Source organism: Scylla paramamosain, chromosome 29 (assembly GCF_035594125.1).
Source record: "Scylla paramamosain isolate STU-SP2022 chromosome 29, ASM3559412v1, whole genome shotgun sequence".
In the NCBI taxonomy this organism is placed as follows: Eukaryota; Metazoa; Arthropoda; class Malacostraca; order Decapoda; family Portunidae; genus Scylla; species Scylla paramamosain.
Genome location: NC_087179.1, coordinates 17,861,880 through 17,880,757, shown reverse-complemented (window position 1 = coordinate 17,880,757; position 18,878 = coordinate 17,861,880). Strand labels below are relative to the sequence as shown.

Here is an 18,878-nt window from a genome sequence, read left to right as displayed (position 1 = left end):
TGTCTGTTTATCGGTCGGTCTGTCTCTCTTTGTATTCTGCAAGTCTGTATTTAATTTTCTTCATCTTTTTAGGGGAGAGAGAGAGAGAGAGAGAGAGAGAGAGAGAGAGAGAGAGAGAGAGAGAGAGAGAGAGAGAGAGAGAGAGAGAGAGAGAACGAATAAATGTATAACTAAAGCAGATAAAATAAATAAGTATTGATGTATATTTGAATAACGTTACTAGTATCACCACCACCACTACTACTGCTACTACTGCTACTACTACTACTACTACTTTTACTACTATATTCAATTCTCGAACGGTAGTGACAAGCCTCTTCTCCTAGGTGAAGCACGTAAGGGAATCAGCGCTCTGGCCTGCAACAGGTTGGTCGTGTTCAGTGAGAAGTGTGCATTACGGTGCTTCATTGTTTCTTTACTAACACATGAACTATTTTCTCTTAGTATTTGAAAACCAAAGACATCACTTCTATACTATACTTAATATCTTATTACTTGGGCATAAAAGCGAGTCAGTAACTCTTGATAAGACACTGATTGAAAAGTACTCGTGTACAGGCTTGTAAACTGCTAGGGCGAGGGAATTATGTAAGGCATCTCGAGGTGCTTTGGAACACCTGCAAACATCCAACCCCTCCCCTGAGACACGGGAAGGGGGAGCTCTGGCCAGCGTTAATACCCAGTGGGACCAAGATCCGCTAATTGCCAGGCCTGTGTTTTATATTCTGGGGCGATAGTGTGGGTCACTGGTGATGGGTCAAGCACGCCTTGCATTGTTGTCACTGTTTTATCCACTAAATGTAATGTTTGATCTTTTTTTTTTTTTACATACTTCGTGCGTTCGTATCATTAACAATGAAAGGCGAATAGTGTTTATATATATATATATATATATATATATATATATATATATATATATATATATATATATATATATATATATATATATATATATATATATATATATATATATATATATATATATATATATATATATATATACAAACGCTATTTGCCCTCCATTGTTAATGATACGAACGTTGTAGCCTACCTATTGTCCAGCGGAGGAACTCTTATGTAACGCAAGATGTGATGGAAATTGATGATGATGATGGTGGTGGTGGTGTGTGTGTGTGTGTGTGTGTGTGTGTGTGTGTGTATATATATATATATATATATATATATATATATATATATATATATATATATATATATATATATATATATATATATATATATATATATATATAGTATACTACTACTACTACTACTACTACTATTACTACTACTATCATCATCATGATCATGATCCTCAGTACTTTCATCACATGTTTGGTTACATATGTTCCTCCGCTGGACAACAGGTACATCGTTCCTTTCATCAACAGTGGAAAATGAATGGTAGGTGTAATATATCTTCTATAGCAGGTGTGTTATGATATGTCACACCTGAAAGAGAGAGAGAGAGAGAGAGAGAGAGAGAGAGAGAGAGAGAGAGAGAGAGAGAGAGAGAGAGAGATCAACGGCAAACATATCTATTCTGTAAAGCTTTGCGCCAGTACCTTCTAAGTTTACTAATAAAGGACAGTGTTGGTCATTCTTATAACACGTATCGCATACAGATGACGAAACACCTCTGTCATATTTAATTTATCATCCGTCAGATTCCCACAGATTCTATATAGCGAGCAAGCAGAACAATGACCTCGCAACCTGAAGGCATTACACTGGACAAACTTTGCTACGGATGCTGTTTTAGTTAGTGGGATTTGTATTCTCTGTCAACGTTTGTTCTCTCATCACGACTCTTTTCAAAGGCCACGGGTGTTCTGTCGGCCACTCTCTCTCTCTCTCTCTCTCTCTCTCTCTCTCTCTCTCTCTCTCTCTCTCTCTCTCTCTCGTGTTGTAGATTCCGTTTTTTCTTTTTTTTTCTTTATGTCTCCATTACTTCCCTACTTTTCTTTTCTTTTATTTTTCTTCTTTTCTTCCTCCTTTTGTTTTATTTTCACTCCTGATCCCTTCTTCCTTCCTCATCTATTTTCATTCTATCCTACACAATTTCCTTCGAACTTTTACTTCTTTCACTCCCCCAAGATATAAATATATTTTTTTTTATCTCTTTCCTGAAAGGTGGGGAGAGAGTTTTCTACTTTGCTATCCTTTATTTTATTTTATTTTCTCAGTAGTCGTAAGGTCAAGGGCCGCTGTGTATCTATGTATGTAATTCTATGTATCACTGTTTTTTCTTTTATTTCCTCTTTTTCTATCTATCAACCTACGTACCTATATATATTTATCTATCTATCTTTACTTCATTCATTATTCCTTCATTCATTTCCTTGTTCAGTCTTTCCTTCTTCCTCCCTCTCTCCCTTCGTTTCTTCTTTCATATTTCCCTCTCTCCTTTCCCTCCCTCCTTTCTTCCTTCCTTTGTTCTCTCATTAATTCATACCCTCTTTTCTCCCTTCCTTCCCTCCTTTCATCCATCATTCGTTCTTTCGTTCGTTCGTTCCTTCCTTCCTTCCTTCCTTCCTTCCTTCCTTCCTTCCTTCCTTCCTTCCTTCAGTATCCTTAAAAAAAAGAAAACCAGCAAAAAAAAAAATGAAAGAAAACGGATAAGAAAACGAACAGTACACACACACACGCGCTCACACACACACACGCTATACAATAAAACTTTGCAATGTTGTATCCACCTTTCTTCTGTTCTATATTCATTTGTACTATATTCGCACGTACTTCTGGGGGTGATGAAGTGGTGCTGCAGCGGAGTGAGCCAAATATTAGTTTAAAGGAGGCCTGTTACTCACATTTGCTTCCCTGTAACGAGAGTATTTATAATTTTGGCAGTGGTGGTGGTGACAACAGTGGTGGTGGTGGTGACAGTGGTGGTGATACTGTTAGTGGTGGTGTAGCTCGAGGCTGGTGGCATTGGTGGTGTTGGTGGTGGTGGTGGTAGTAGTAGTAGTAGTAGTAGTAGTAGTAGCGGCACTGGTGGTGTTGGTAGTAGTAGTAGTAGTAGTAGTAGTAGTAAGCATCTTGATCAGAGAGAGAGAGAGAGAGAGAGAGAGAGAGAGAGAGAGAGAGAGAGAGAGAGAGAGAGAGAGAGAATTCTTTTGTAGATTCAGTGAAACAAGTGTTACATATAGATACACCGGACACACACCCACACACACACACACACACACACACACACATACCAATCGCCAACGGCAAGAAAAAGCAACAACGAAAAAAAAAATAAAATAAAATAAATAAACAAATAAACAAATATTCTAGCACAGAACACGGTAGTAATAAAACGAAGACATTTACAGTAAGAGAAACTTTAAAAAAATACAACACAGGAAGAAAATTTAAATAGCAGATACTAAAAGAGAAGAAAGATCGTGGAGAGAGAGAGAGAGAGAGAGAGAGAGAGAGAGAGAGAGAGAGAGAGAGAGAGAGAGAGAGAGAGGAGGGAAAGAATGCGAAGGGTGTAAGCGGGATTGTAAAAAGGACTAGACAGGACACACAGGGGGAGGACCAGCTGTCTGCCATTCAAATGAGAGCCAGTACCCCCCTATCTCTCTCTCTCTCTCTCTCTCTCTCTCTCTCTCTCTCTCTCTCTCCCGCCATCTTCCATCATTGCTATTGTCCCTTGTCTTCGTGTCATCTCCTCACGTCCCTTCTCTCTTTTCTCACTGTTACTACTACTACTACTACTACTACTACTACTACTACTACTACTACTACTACTACTACTACTACTACTACTACTGCGGTATCACTGTTAATCTTCCTCTTCTTCGTTTCTTCTTTTTTCTTTCCTTTCTCCGTCTTTTGATAATTTTCACCCAACAACAACAAGAATAACAATGGTAGTAGTAGTAATAGTAGTAGTAGTAGTAGTAGTAATATAATAATAGCAAAGATGTATCCAGTGGTATGACTTAATGTTAATTTTACGTCTCTATTTTTATTTATTTATTTATTTATTTATTTATCTTAGTCTTATCTGTTTAGAACACGTAAACTCTCATTTGCCTCCCCTTTACATTAACACTCTATGTTCTTTACCTCCTTAGTAATCTTATCTAATCTTTTTTTATCTTTTTTTTTTCTTTCTTTAGTTCAATGGGTGCTGTAAAATTTAACATACCCTTCCTTTCTTCATTCAAACTTTTTTTTCTTCCTTTCCTTTTTATTTTCATGTATTTATCTCCTCCTCCTTCATGCCGTCCATCGTTATATCCTCCTATTCTTCCTCCTCCTCCTCCTCCTCCTCCTCCTCCTCCTCTTCCTCCTCCTCCTCCTTCTTCATACCCTATTCTTCTTTCATTTTCAACTTTTCGTGCTGTCACCATATCAATATTCCTATCGTGAGCTTGTGTTGTCGGGGGTGTCTTGAGAGAGAGAGAGAGAGAGAGAGAGAGAGAGAGAGAGAGAGAGAGAGAGAGAGAGAGAGAGTAATGGACGATAGATAGAACTTTCCTACCATTGCCCCTCTCTCTCTCTCTCTCTCTCTCTCTCTCTCTCTCTCTCTCTCTCTCTCTCTCTCTCTCTCTCTCTCTCTCTAAGACACGTAACCACTAAAATCACACACACACATATACACACACACTTGGTCACTACATGAAACACACACACACATACACACACACACTTGGTCACTACATGAAACACACACACACACACACACACACACACACACACACACACACACACACACACACACACACACACACACACACACACACACACACCTGTCCGAATGGCGGTATCGCTCTTGTTATTTTCTCCCACCTGTTCACCTATCCTCACTTGTAATACCGCTGTTTACTGTGTTGGGTGGAGCGGCTGTTGTTTGCCTGAGAATCCCTGTCTGTCTGTTGAAATTGACTCTGTTTTGGTAAGTGTCTGTTTGGTATTAACGTAACCTTACATCTGTCTGCCTGCCTGTGTATAGTTTGTCTGCTTTCTGTATCTATCTGTCTTCCTTTCTATCTGTCTGTCTGTCTAGTTTTGCCTGTTTGTCTATCTGTCTGTAGCTTGTCTGTCTGGCTATCTGTTTGTATACGTTTGCCTGTCTACTTGTCTATCTGTGTGTCTGTCTTATTTTCTGCCTGTATAGCTTGTTTGTCTGTCCGTAAGTCTGTATATAGTTTGTCTGTCTGTTTGCCTGTTTGTATTATAGTTTGTCTGTCTGTTTCATAATTTGTCTGTCTGTCTGCCTGTCTGTTTTATAGTTTTTCTGTCTGTCTGCCTGTCTGCATATGGTTTGTCTGTTCTAGTCTGTTATGTTCGTGTTGTATTGTAAGATGGGAAGATATGAAGTTAGTCGGAAAGAAAAGATTGAAAAAAAGTGGTTTATTTTTTTGTTTCTCATATTATTTTCTTTTATATTTCCATTTACTTCCTCTCTCTCTCTCTCTCTCTCTCTCTCTCTCTCTCTCTCTCTCTCTCTCTCTCTCTCTCTCTCTCTCTCTCTCTCTCTCTCTCTCTTACGTGTTTCTCATGAGCTCTCCTTCTTGGGTACGAAAAAATGAGATGAAATAACAATAATAACAACTGTCTTTCGTTATTTTATTTTACATTCCATTTATATTATTTTCTTTTATCTTCCCATTTAATTTCTCGCTTTTATTCTCTCCTCTTCTTGTGTTTCTCATGATTTTTCCTCCTTGCGTACCTTTCAATTACGTCCTCCACCGAAGCCATCCCTCCAGTAACCTCATCTTTCTCCTTCTCTCTTCGGGCGCAACATGACACCACTGTTGATAAAAATGTTGAGGTGGATGTTTTTGGAAGACAAGGATGGGTAGAGTGAAAAATTATTTACGAAGAGGCGTAGCGTAAAATATACACAAAAAGAGAGAGAGAGAGAGAGAGAGAGAGAGAGAGAGAGAGAGAGAGAGAGAGAGAGAGAGAGAGAGAGAGAGAGAGAGAGAGAATGAATTGGTTCGGTTACATTAAAAGCAGAAAGGAAAAGTAAGTCGGTAAAGAAATGATAGATATTGAAGAGGATGGAAAAAAGAAAACGAGTCAGATCGAAGAAGAAAGAGATGGAGAGGCTGCACAGGGGACGATTTCAGAGAGAGAGAGAGAGAGAGAGAGAGAGAGAGAGAGAGAGAGAGAGAGAGAGAGAGAGAGAGAGGCTTGAGTGTAGAGGAGGCAGAAGACAAAAAAAAAAAGAAAGAAAAAAATGAAAATAAATAAATACATAAATAAATAAAATAAAATAAAAATAAGCGTTATGGAAAAAAACCAGTGAGGAACAGCAACCTTATAGAAACACGAGGCGGGGTGGGGGAGGGGGGGACACGTAGCTGTACATTAAAATCTAAACACTCACGAAGCGCCCATTTTCTTTCTACACAAAACCTACAGCTTACATTTTTCCAGGAGAAGATATATACCATCTTCACCCCACATTACAGAAGCTACAGCGCCCTAAAGATGGTGACGGCGATGGACACGAGTGAGGATGGAGTCACTGAAATTCAGCTAGCAGACAGCACTAGCGGAGGAGGAGGAGGAGGAGGAGCTGCCGCAGGTGCGATGACGGACAGGCGGGATTTCCTAGTACCACCTGCTCCTCATCCTTACGCCCTGCTTGCTACTACTTACTGCTGGACGGTGAGAGATAATATGATGCTCTCTCTCTCTCTCTCTCTCTCTCTCTCTCTCTCTCTCTCTCTCTCTCTCTCTCTCTCTCTCTCTCTCTTTGACCCCAGTTTCCTGTCTAACACTAAAAATGAAACGCAAGTCATTTCGTGCGTTTCTCGGATTAACGCATAAAAAACAAAAAAATAAAGAAAATCATTCATAAAGAGAGAGAGAGAGAGAGAGAGAGAGAGAGAGAGAGAGAGAGAGAGAGAGAGAGAGAGAGAGAGAGTAGAAATCAGTCTGAGGTAACTGCATCATTGTTTTGGGGTGCGAGGGACATTTTCGTTACTTCAGCTGAGGGGACGAGACCAGATAACTAAATGGTGATGTGCAGCCATGTAATGTGACTACTTTTTTTTTGTTATCTGACGTGGACGAAAGAACATATTGTGCCCTGCGGAGATAAGGGACACGCACAGGTGGCTGACTCATCATCGTCATCATCATTAATGCTCCTTCGTAATGATAACTTTCTCAATCGGTAACTTAACGAGAGAGAGAGAGAGAGAGAGAGAGAGAGAGAGAGAGAGAGAGAGAGAGAGAGAGAGAGAGAGAGAGAGAGAGAGAGAGAGAGAGAGAGAGAGAGTCGATCAAGGAAGATGAAAATGGGTGTAAATCTGAACATGGGTAGCTTTGAGGATGGGTAACTTGAAACATTGATAACTGTGACCATGAGTAACTGTGACCATGGATAACAAAACATGGGGTAACTGTGAGCGTGAATAACTATAAACACACACACACACACACACACACAAACACACGTATCAACTATAGCAACCCAGCACATCGAAAACCTCAAGGAAGGGTGACTGAACTGAAACAAACGCATAGGACATCGAGAGGTAACTAAGTACATGTATAACTAAGGCCATAGATAACACCAGAAATCAGTCAGTCATCACACATCCAACTGTCATACCACACACAGCATTACCTAGGTATGGAATGTACAGGTATGCAAGGAAAGAAGGACAGGGATAGTCTCTAAATGACATCAGCAAGCGCCCAAGCCTTTGTTATCTTGTGTTTTGTTGATTATCTTGCCAATGAGGCGTACTGTATAGCGAGGGTCATGATAAGGCTGATAAGGAACCGCCAGCAGCAGAACCAAGGCCAAGGAGGATCTGATGAAACACACTGGCAGTATATTAAATGGAAAGTTTCGGAGATAGTGTGGTATTCTGATGGAAAACAACACATATCTTTCTTCATTTTTTTTTTTTTTTGCAGAATTTTCGTACTAGTTCATACGGATGTCACAAAAGTGAATGTATGATTTTTCAGGATGGTTCAATGTACCGTGTTGCAATGTAATTAGGGAAATATTTCGAAATCCCCCGAAACAGGGATTTGTTGTTCCAAAAATCACCACACGATAGCGAAGTTCATATAAAAGTTAGAATCTACTACGACGTTCACAAACTATCTACTGATATATAAGCAAACAGCGAATATAACCAGTGCTCAAAACGCAGTAAAGAAACTACGAGGAAGAGAGCGTGCTTGACATAGCATATTTATAAAGAGTGACATGAAACCTGATGAGAAGGAGGAACAGCGAAACAAATAAGGAAGTACCACTTAATACACCAAATCAACCAATAAATAGCAAAAACAAATAATGTACACCAATAATAAAAAACACACACCTAAATTAAAAAGAAATCCATAAATTCAAGCCGATATAAAGGCGAGAATACCCAAACCAGGAGGTGACTAAGAGGGGGGACGGGGCATTATTGGAACATTACATTATTGCAACAACAGAGTGAGTGAGAGAAGACTAGAGGGTGAGTGAGAGAGACCATCCTGGTGTGTGTGCGGCGAGGCTGTCATGCCCTGCACGTCCCACCACACAGGGCATGGATGGCTACACGTGATCCTACACACACTCCACCACACATCTGCCCCCTGTCAGTGAAGGAAATCGTGGATACATGAATATTAGACTCCCTTTTGGTCTTGTCTCCAACTCGTGGTGTGAGAGAAACACGACCAAACACGTGTGGTATTGACACCTCCTGGGCCTTTCAATAAGTGCTTGGAGCCTAAATATACTGTGGTAAGGAGTCCAGGGTCGCCAGTGTGGTTGGTGTGCTAGTGGAAAGCGTGGAGTCTCTTGTCACTTGGCTAGTCTGAAGGTCTCTCCGGACTGCTAGGGAGAGAGGACAGTGTCATGAGTGTCACGTCCAGTTGGTTGTGACCGATACCACGGACTCTTCTTCTCCTCCTCCTCCTCCTCCTCTTCCTCCTCCTCCTCGGACTGACTGTGAGAGGTGAGTTGTGTTGTATGTAATAGTGTTATGTGTGGGGTGTATTGTGTGGGCATTCTCTCTCTCTCTCTCTCTCTCTCTCTCTCTCTCTCTCTCTCTCTCTCTCTCTCTCTCTCTCTCTCTCTCTCTCTCTCTCTCTCTCTCTCTCCCTTCATGTCAATTTCCAGCCATGAGATGAAAATTTGGGATGTTTTTCAGTTCCATTCCATTTGCTTCATCTTTTTCCTACTGTGTTTTGAGAACTTTCACTCCACCCACGCCTGTTGACCCTTCTCAGTGCATGACACAAGTGGGGGTGTGGTTGAAATATGTGGTTTAAGGGTGTGGATACAAATATTTACCCAACACACATATAACTTTGAGCCATGTGTCAGTCTTAGCCGTATAACCGTGACACCCTTTTCAAAACCACATCTAACCAAGCTTTATAACCCAAGCAGGAGTGTTTTGCTCCCTGAATCTTCCAAAAGGCATGCAAACTCTTCCATCTAAGCTATTATAACTAACTTGTATTTCAGTCTTGGGTATTTAGGTGATGCGTATGGAATGCTTTTTTCAGAACTAAATGTAGGCTAGTTTGGATTTGTAGATTTAAAGAATTATAGGCCTTTTTTAATTGTTATTTTATCATGTTTTTGGCCTTGTCTTCCGAGTGTGTTGTCTTGTGGTTTACGGCAAGAGTTCTAGGAAAGTTGGTGTCGGGCGTGTGTGCCGAAACATTTGTTCTCCTATTAGCACTTGAAAGGCAACATAAATTATTAGTCTGGTTTTCATTGGTGTTTTTCTCTTTCTCTTCCTCTCTCTCTCCCTCTCTCCTTCCATTGATAGTGTAGAATTCTTGTCAAATTTTCACTGCAATCTTGAAAATAACCTTGAAAGCCATGGTAACTTCCACCAGAGTGTTGAAATTCATGGAAATGAGACACTAAAAGTAGAATGTGGTCATTGTTCTGTTGTAATTAACCATGGTGTGTGAGGCAGAAGTGAAAGTCATCCCACCTACCCTTTCCTGTGTTATAAAAAAGGAAGGAAGGATGATGGGAATGAACACTTTCTTAACAGCCTGATTCATTTGTCGACTACACAGTTGTATTTCATTAATTTTAGTCTCCCTCTGATGAGGGATCATGACCCTCAGCAAAGTGAGAAATCAAGGTGAGAAATTCATCAGTTTAAATGACCAGCCAAATGAGGCACAGAAATGGGAACCCACAAGTGTTATCTCATTTCCTGTAAAACACAGCTAGATAAGTGCAGCTAAATATAGACATACAATGTAGTATATGCATGGAGGCAACAATTACCTGCTGACTAGTGCTACACATTGAAAGAAATAGAGTAAACCATCTTTTCCACCTGAAATACCTAAAACATTGCAGTGTCTTAGGTATAATGATCCCTCACCAGTCCCTGTTGCATCAACCAACCATGAAGTACTAGAAGAACCACAGGAAAACACCAAAATGATTGGCTAAAGTAGATGCTACACACAATTTTCTCCAAGGAATCACTAACAAAACTCAAAAAGAAAGTGGCCCAGAAAATCCTTTAGGAGTCGTTGAAGGTATGAACTGTGACGCAGAAACAGCGTCTCCAGGCAAGGATTTCCAGAGTTTCATGGCATGAATACAAAAGAAACGGGCTCAGACGTCAGTGTTATGACGAGACACAAAGGTTTTTTTACTCTGCCTTCCTAGTGCCACTGTAGGTCACTCTCTCTTAAAGGCCACTCAGGTGAGGACAAAGATCATTCATAATCTATCAAATCATTGTCAGATCAGCACAAATTAATGTTGCCTTAATTGAAAACAAGTTCAGTCTAGACAGTCTCTCAGCACACGGAATATTAGCAAGCCCGTCCACCTTCTTGGTCTCTGTACAGACTCCAACAGATGTACTCGTAACTCACCAATATACCCCGCATTCCACAACACGCTGCCCAAGTCAGCGATAGGAAGAATGTGTGTAAGGAAAACCTGAAGCATGGATTCTGGAGACCTGCATTCTGTTCCTCTGAGGATGCCATTTGGTACTCTGTTAGCTTTACAGAACACCTCTTGATGTGCAGATGGAATTTCAAGGAGTCAGTTCAAATGCCTACATCTCTGAAGGAAGTTTTATTTGGAAAGTACAATCACTGATAAAATAATCATGCATAGAGAAGGGATCACATCTAGTATAGTGGACACGGGCACGCTTACGAACAGAGAAAGAGGGGCCCCAAGACTGGCTTTTGCAGTACAACACAGAGGTATCATTGTGTAGAGACATGCTGGCATCATGGTCAGAGAGTCAAGAAGAAGAGTAAGATATAACTTTAAGTCATCAGCAAATGGAACAAATTTACTTGAAAGGCCAGAAATCACATGGTTAGTATAAGTGAGAAATAGACAGGACCAATAACAGAGCCCTTAGGTACACTGTTGGCAACACTCATCATGCGACTAGGAAAGCTGTGCACAACAACCTTCATTGTACAACCAGCAAGGAAAGCATTAATCCAACCAAGCAAAGGGTGTACAAGGCCAATCAGAGACAGTTTGGCCATCAAGACCCTATGTTCACAATATTAAAAGCTTTGCTATAGTCAAAATAAAGGAACATTTACTGCCATACCATGATCCACATTCATACTAAGGCCAGTATTTTGAAACGACTATTTCCAAAGGCCACAAAGATGTTAAATTGGGTTCTCAAGAGCATTTCTCCTGTTAAAAATATAGAAATCTTGTTAATCTATCACTAGAATCATAATAACACCCTTGAAACCTTTATCACTTCAATTACAGCCTTTTGAATGTAGTGGAGGTGTGACGTGGATGTGTTTCAGAATGCGGGTCTGACATACTCAAAAGCAAGAAGTGACTGATCGGAAATTAACAGTCCTGCTCAAAAAACAAACTGGGACGAGAGAATACTGTTACCATTTACTGTACTCGGAATTGTGTGTGTATGTCTGTCAGTTACAGTTATTCCCTTGTAAAGAGACACAAGAGTTACATGTCAGATGATGCATGTCTGTAGTGTATCAGTGCTGACATGAAGCAGGATAGGATGGCTGAGACAAGACATTAATTAAGGCTTATATTCTGAAACATCTCGCTGTATCATCACTACTATTTCTAAAGGCCACAGAGATGATTAGTCAGATTCTTGTTGATGTTTTTTTCTTTATCGAAGTAGGGTATTTCTTAAACTGTCACTATAATAAAAAAAATGCCCTTGAAAACCCTAGTAACAAGTTTTTCTTACTGATGAAGTAGAATATTTCTTAAACTGTCACTATAATCATAAAAAAACACCTGAAAACCCTAGTGACATCTGTTTTTCCTATTGATGAAGTAGAGTATTTCTTAAACCTTCCCTTTAATCATAAAAATGCCCTTGAAAACCCTAGTAACAAGTTTTTCTTACTGATGAAGTAGAATATTTCTTAAACTGTCACTATAATCATAAAAAAACCTGAAAACCCTAGTAACATCTATTTTTCCTATTGATGAAGTAGAGTATTTCTTAAACCTTCCCTTTAATCATAAAAATGCCCTTGAAAACCCTAGTAACATCTGCTAGAGCGTGTTAAAACTAGTTTGAAACAAGACATGGAAATGCTTTAGACTGGAATCCCACGTCACATGTTCATTCCCTCATTCCTTCACATTTTAACTTCCACACTGCACCACACTGGGGGAGGGTCAGGTGTATTGTACATATATATGACAGTTTTCACAGGCAGGTAGGTAGTAGAAAGATTATTGTCAGGTACTCTTGATCTGGAGCACTTCTCAATTGTGTTTTTGGTGGTTTGTGCAATATACATATGTGTTGGTTGTTGTATATATTTTGACCAGTTATTTAGATTTGTTTTTAAAGTTTTCGTATACGCATGATAATATTCCAATCTTTCAGTTCACCTGTGTCACTTATTATAAGTTTTATTGAGAGAGGTGATTTTTGGAGTGATGATTAAAATGAACCACCAAAATACAGGAAGGCATTAGAAGTGAATGACTGAGAGAGAGAGAGAGAGAGAGAGAGAGAGAGAGAGAGAGAGAGAGAGAGAGAGAGAGAGAGAGAGAGAGAGAGAGAGAGAGAGAGAGAGAGCAATTGTATGCAAAAAGGAAAGAGAACAATCATGAAAGAGAGAAAGAGAGCGTTGCACAACACAGGAAACATTTTGTACGCACAGAATGAGACACATGAAGAGATACCTGTCGTGTAGTGTGTTGATGTGATGGGACAGGAGCATGTGGAGCAAAAGCAGAAGGAGAGGGAGATGACAGGTGCATGTAAGATTAGGAGTATACATGATCACCATTACTAAATTCATTGTTTGTGGAGGAGGTATTGGTATGTGTTTGGCCAGCATATACCAATCCTTTTGGGTGTCTCCTTAGTGACTGCTATCTCAGAGGACCTTTTTTCTTTTTTTCTTTTTTTTTTTCTTTTTCTTTTTTCTTTTTCTTTTTTTTCCCTCTCTTTTTTCTTCCTCTTTTGATGTCCTAGGCAAGTGTTCCTCTTACATAAAAGAAAAGGAAATGAAAAACGCACACACACATACAGAGATAAAATAGTAAAAGCACCAGCAATGATCAAACGTGGAAGATTATAAATTACCCAGGCTTTATTTTCGGCTAACGTCACTATTCAGAAAAAAAGATAGAGAGAGAGAAAAAAAGTGATACACCGTCATGAAATTCACAATGGCCATGAATTTGAAGATGAGCAAGAGTGACAATGACACAATCACAGCATTCTGTATTGTCTGCAACATGTGTCCTTCACTGCCTCGCCTTCCAAACCATACACACGCACACCTACACACACCTACACATCTTTTACACTCACATCTTGCCAGTCAAAGCTTAGGTACATGTTTACTGGATGTGGTTCAGCAGGACTTGCACCCCATATGTGTTTTAACTTCATTTTTCTTCATTATTCTTGGGCCAGTGTATCTAATCATTGTAATTATACCTTGGATCAATATAGTCATTATCATCATATCTTGAGGTAATATAGTCGTTATCATCATACTGTAGCTTGTGTTAATATAATAATCTTTTGACACCCTTATTTTTCCTTCATAAAGTTGAGCATTTTACAATATCACCTGTACACATACATACTTTGTTCTGTGCTGGTGACTGAAGTTGTCAAGGCCCCCAAATATTCATCTCAGAACCTCACAATACATTTTTCCTGGTGTCTAGGGTGCTGTATCTCCTCTTTACCTCCCTTCTCGTCTTTGCTTCAGTTTCCAGCCTTACTGTTTCTCATGGCTCAAAGTTTATCCAACCTCACGGACTGTCATGTGTTTTTCTGATGTCGCCTTGCAGCTTCCCTTATTTTCTTATGTTCGTAATCAGTTTCTCAGTGTTGCTCTGGCACTCATAAAGGGGATGACTCTCTTTTCCTACCATGATATTCCCCAAGGTGAACTGGTGCCTGCTCCTTTTATTATCCTTGGTTTTTCTTACATATTTACTGCCTTGTCATGTCAGTTGATGATTTTTAGTTGCTATCTGTCCTTACGTTTATTATTTTGCTCTCTATTTGGCATTCACATTTCCAGATTCTTTCGTTTTGTGTTATCTGACCCTTTGCTTATCATGTTTTCCTGTTTTGTGTCTATGTTCTGTGATTTTCTCTTATATTTTTTGCCTCTATTTCATAGCTATAGTTACTTTTCTCACATCTTCACTAAATTCAATACTCTGTTTTTTGTTTGTTTTATATCTATATTTTAATCTTAACCTTTATTCACATTGCTCTTTACAAATATTTAGATCATTTTAACCCTACATTATTTCTATTTTCTCCATGTAATACTAATTCTCTTTCCCATGATCCAAACTAACTGCAGAGGATGTCCGAGTTACGTGGCAACGAATTGTGAATGTTCAGAGATATGAGCAGTCTACTCGCAAAATGAAATTGTGCTCTCAGTATTGTTCCCTTTGCTAACCAAAAATTCAGGTATGGTGATACGTGCCATATTTACCTAGTACGGCGTGTGGACCTCCGTCAGTCAGCCTCTGAGAGACAAAGAGACGGGAGGGTTGTGCTGCATAGTGTAGAAAGCCTGCTGCATTACGTTAAGTCCACAAATAGGCAAACATACTTGTCTTATGCTTTCAGCCAGCCATCTTAATAAATTATATTAATAAAGGCATGTATAACCTGAGAAGGAGAAAGGGAAAAGAAAAAAAAGTGTCCATTAGAGAAAGAGAGAGTCTCATAACTCAGGGCTACATCTGGTGGACTTTGGCTACATCCACTCTTAAGTTAACGAATAGGCAAACAAACCTGTCTTATGCTTTCCAACAGCCATCTTCATTAATTGTATGAACAAAGGTGTGTATAACAAAAGAGAGAGAGAGAGAGAGAGAGAGAGAGAGAGAGAGAGAGAGAGAGAGAGAGAGAGAGAGAGAGAGAGAGAGAGAGAGAGAAAACAAATGTGCATGAGAAAGAGAAAAAGAGAAAACAAATGTGCGTGAGAGAGAGAGAGAGAGAGAGAGAGAGAGAGAGAGAGAGAGAGAGAGAGAGAGAGAGAGAGAGAGAGAGAGAGAGAGAGAGAGAGAGAGAGAGAGAGAGAGAGAGAGAGAGCAAATATGCATGAGAAAAAGAGAGAGAGGGGCGTCTCATTTTAACCCGGGTCATATGCCTGGCATATTTGAGTTTTGTGTTTGGTAGAAGCCTCAAGCCTGTCACTACTCAGTAGCATCACATCACCCATAAAGCAAGGTGCTCTCTCTCTCTCTCTCTCTCTCTCTCTCTCTCTCTCTCTCTCTCTCTCTCTCTCTCTCTCTCTCTCTCTCTCTCTCTCTCTCTCTCAGTATCAAGTAAGCATTTCATTGTGAAACATAAGATATTTTTTTCTTTTTTTCCTTTTCTTTCTTTCTTTCTTTCTTTCTTTCTTTCTTTCTTTCTTTCTTTCTTTCTTTCTTTACCGAAAAATTACGACGACGAGTTACGAGCAGAATGACTTACAAGCAGCCTTCCAGAACGTATCTCGCCCATAACTCGAACACCCTCTGTACTGATCTCCTGTGTTTCTTGATTTTCAGCTTAACTGTCAACTTTCCTCCTTCAACACTTAGCACATGCAGGATTGGCTGAAGACTGGGACATGGTACGGTGAACTCTTTGACTGTGTTGTGTTGGTGGAGCAGGGTGGGTTAGAGTGGTAGAGGAGGCATCTTAGTAGTGTAGCATGCACTGGGGAGGTGAAGGCTTTTCTGTAAGGTGTGTTTTCTTGTGTATTAAGGAGACTGTCCAAGGATATAAAAAGAGAGAGAGAGAGAGAGAGAGAGAGAGAGAGAGAGAGAGAGAGAGAGAGAGAGAGAGAGAGAGAGAGAGAGAGAGAGAGAGAGAGAGAGAGAGAGAGAGAGACTTACAAGTATTCACACTAGAATTATCGATTGTCTGTTTGTATATTTATTTTTTAATTTATATTTTTAGTAAGTTATTTACTGTCATATATTATTGTATCGGAACAGGATCACTACCAATCTCTTTATTTTATATATAGGTATATATATATATATTTTTTTCATAGTTTTTCCATCAAAATTTATTCACACCACATGAAAAGAGGTAGGCTGGGTTAGATTAGGTTAAGTTATGTTACCTTATTTCAATGCTTCTTAAGCAGAGGTGCTGTCACCAACAGGAAGTGCTGAGATGGATGATAGAGTGCTGGGAATTGCTGCATTTGTGGCAGTACAATGTCTGTGTTCTTTGCATGGGACACAAGAATATCAAAGGAATACTTCTCAAAAAGAGGGTATTTTCTTTGATAGACTTGAAGCTCTTTTTCAGCTGTGTAATGTATTTTAGCATGGTGGTGGAAAGCACTAAATTTGTATGTGAACTTTGCACTCTTAGGTAGGAAATGTGCATCAGTGATCTTTGTGGTGCAGCTGTAGGCAGGTGGTGACCAGAGTTGAGGCTGCTGAACTGCCTACACTTGGCTACACTGGATGCTCAGGCTAGAAAAGGCAGAGAAGAAACGCTGCCTGAACTAATGTAACTTAATATATTCTAACCTAATCCATTCTAACCCAACTTAACCTTACAGTGTCTGATCTCCATGTGATCTATTTATGCAGTACAATCATACAGTAAGGGATCAGTATTAATAGATGATGCTGAGTGGGTAGTAGGCAGGTGAGTAATGTAGCCATGTGTCTATCAACACCAGCATATTTTTTGGATTTTTCTCAAGAGACAGTCTGTAAAATCATACAAACTTTGAGAAACTAGATAAGTATAGTGCAAATGTATTTGTAAGTACGAGTAGCCATGCAGTTTTATTTCAGTTTAAGTTTACCTTACGTGGATGTGTAGGCTTGTTAAGACAGGAGAGAATATCACTCCCTAGGTAAGCTATGTCTGCCTGTATGAGTAGCGGTGCAAATCTTACTTACTCACTCAGAGAGATGGACCTGGAACGCTGCACTTCGTGGGAGAGTACAGGCAGTGACGATGCGCTGCTTGAGTGGTGCTTGGGGTACAGCAAGGTGGGAAAGGGAGCCACGTACTCAGGCAGTCGTGTGGGAGAGATTATCATGTCACGAGCGAGCCGGCACGCATGGTGGACTGAGTGGTGGTGGTGTGGAGTGCTGGTGTGCATGCTGGAGTGATGAGGTGATGGAAGTGCAAGTCTTTGGTGGTTCGAGGAGGCAGGAGTGTGGTGCGTGGATGGCAGTGGAAGTGGGTGTGTCTTATGGAGCAACCTGAGTGATTGGAGTGGAGTTCGTTTCTTTGGTGTTATAAGGATGCTGGAGTGACGGAGTGAAGTCCTTGGGTGGTTGAGGAAATGTGATGCACTTTTGTGTGGAGTAAATGAAATGTAACCACTTTGTGTTACTAATATGGATGAAAATGGATTGGCATGTAAAATATAAAGGCCCCCAAAAAAAAGGCTGTTTGAGGGAAAGATAACTAATTAGAACACAAATAAAGAATGTTAATGTAGAGAGAGAGAGAGAGAGAGAGAGAGAGAGAGAGAGAGAGAGAGAGAGAGAGAGAGAGAGAGAGAGAGAGAGAGAGAGAGAGAGAGAGAGAGAGAGAGAGAGTAATAAAAGTAAAGCATGAATGAGAAGAATTGTGAAATGAGAGATGTCAGTGGGTGGTGGTGATGGTGGTGGTGGTGGCTCCTGGAAGTACACCCCACCTCTGGGATGGCTTCCTCTTAGCATTTTCCAGTAGTTCTGATAATTTTTGCTCCATTGATGCTGCAGGTCTTGTTGTACTGGTAAAAGTAGCTGCTGTGGAGTAGTAAGCTGTGGATGCTGTGGGATTTGTTGGTTTGCTTTTTTGGGGGGTGGATTGAGTCACTCCCATTGTGTGTTGTGGTGGAGGAGGAGGAGGAGCATGACATAACTGGGAATGATAAGGATGCTGGAATGATGCAGTGTGTGTGTGTGTGTGTGCTGAGAACTGTGAGTCACGGCCTGAAGTAACCAATGTAACCACAACAAGAAGTCACACTTTCTGCTTATGAGACAATGCATATATGAAGTTTTTAAGTCAGAGACAACCTTAATTTATTTACTGAAAGAAGTCTTTGCAAAACAGGGATGCATATGATACATACAGCAGCAAATATGATACATAAGCATGTCATTTCTGTCTGAAATACTTATATTGTACTTCTAACATGCACATGGTAACAATAACAAGAAATGCACAAGTTCACATCCTTTATATTTTTTCCCTAAAGTCAATGCTATGAATATGTTTTTTGTGTCTGCTCAGATATGTTGACTCATGTTGACTGTGTGGAGTGGGAGTTGGAAATACCTTGTGTGTACTTACATGTATGTGTGTGTGTGTGTGTGTGTGTGTGTGTGTGTGTGTGTGTGTGTGTGTGTGTGTGTGTGTGTATGTATGTATGTATGTATGTATGTATGTATGTATGTGTGTGTGATTTATTGCAGTGGGTGAAAT

At 40.0% G+C, this 18,878-nt stretch overlaps 1 protein-coding gene across 2 annotated transcripts in view; it reads left to right on the top strand.

Moving 5' to 3' along the window:
- The first annotated feature begins 8,396 nt into the window (after positions 1-8,396).
- LOC135115502 (transcription factor CP2-like) overlaps positions 8,397-18,878 on the top strand; it is a 34,430-nt gene continuing 23,948 nt past the window's right edge. The window contains exon 1 of one of the 2 annotated variants that reach the window (XM_064032345.1): positions 8,397-8,927. The gene's annotated coding sequence lies outside the window, so the exon portion shown is untranslated. Of the gene's footprint in view, positions 8,928-16,047; positions 16,057-18,878 lie in introns of those variants that run through there. The other variant, XM_064032347.1, reaches the window with a different exon arrangement.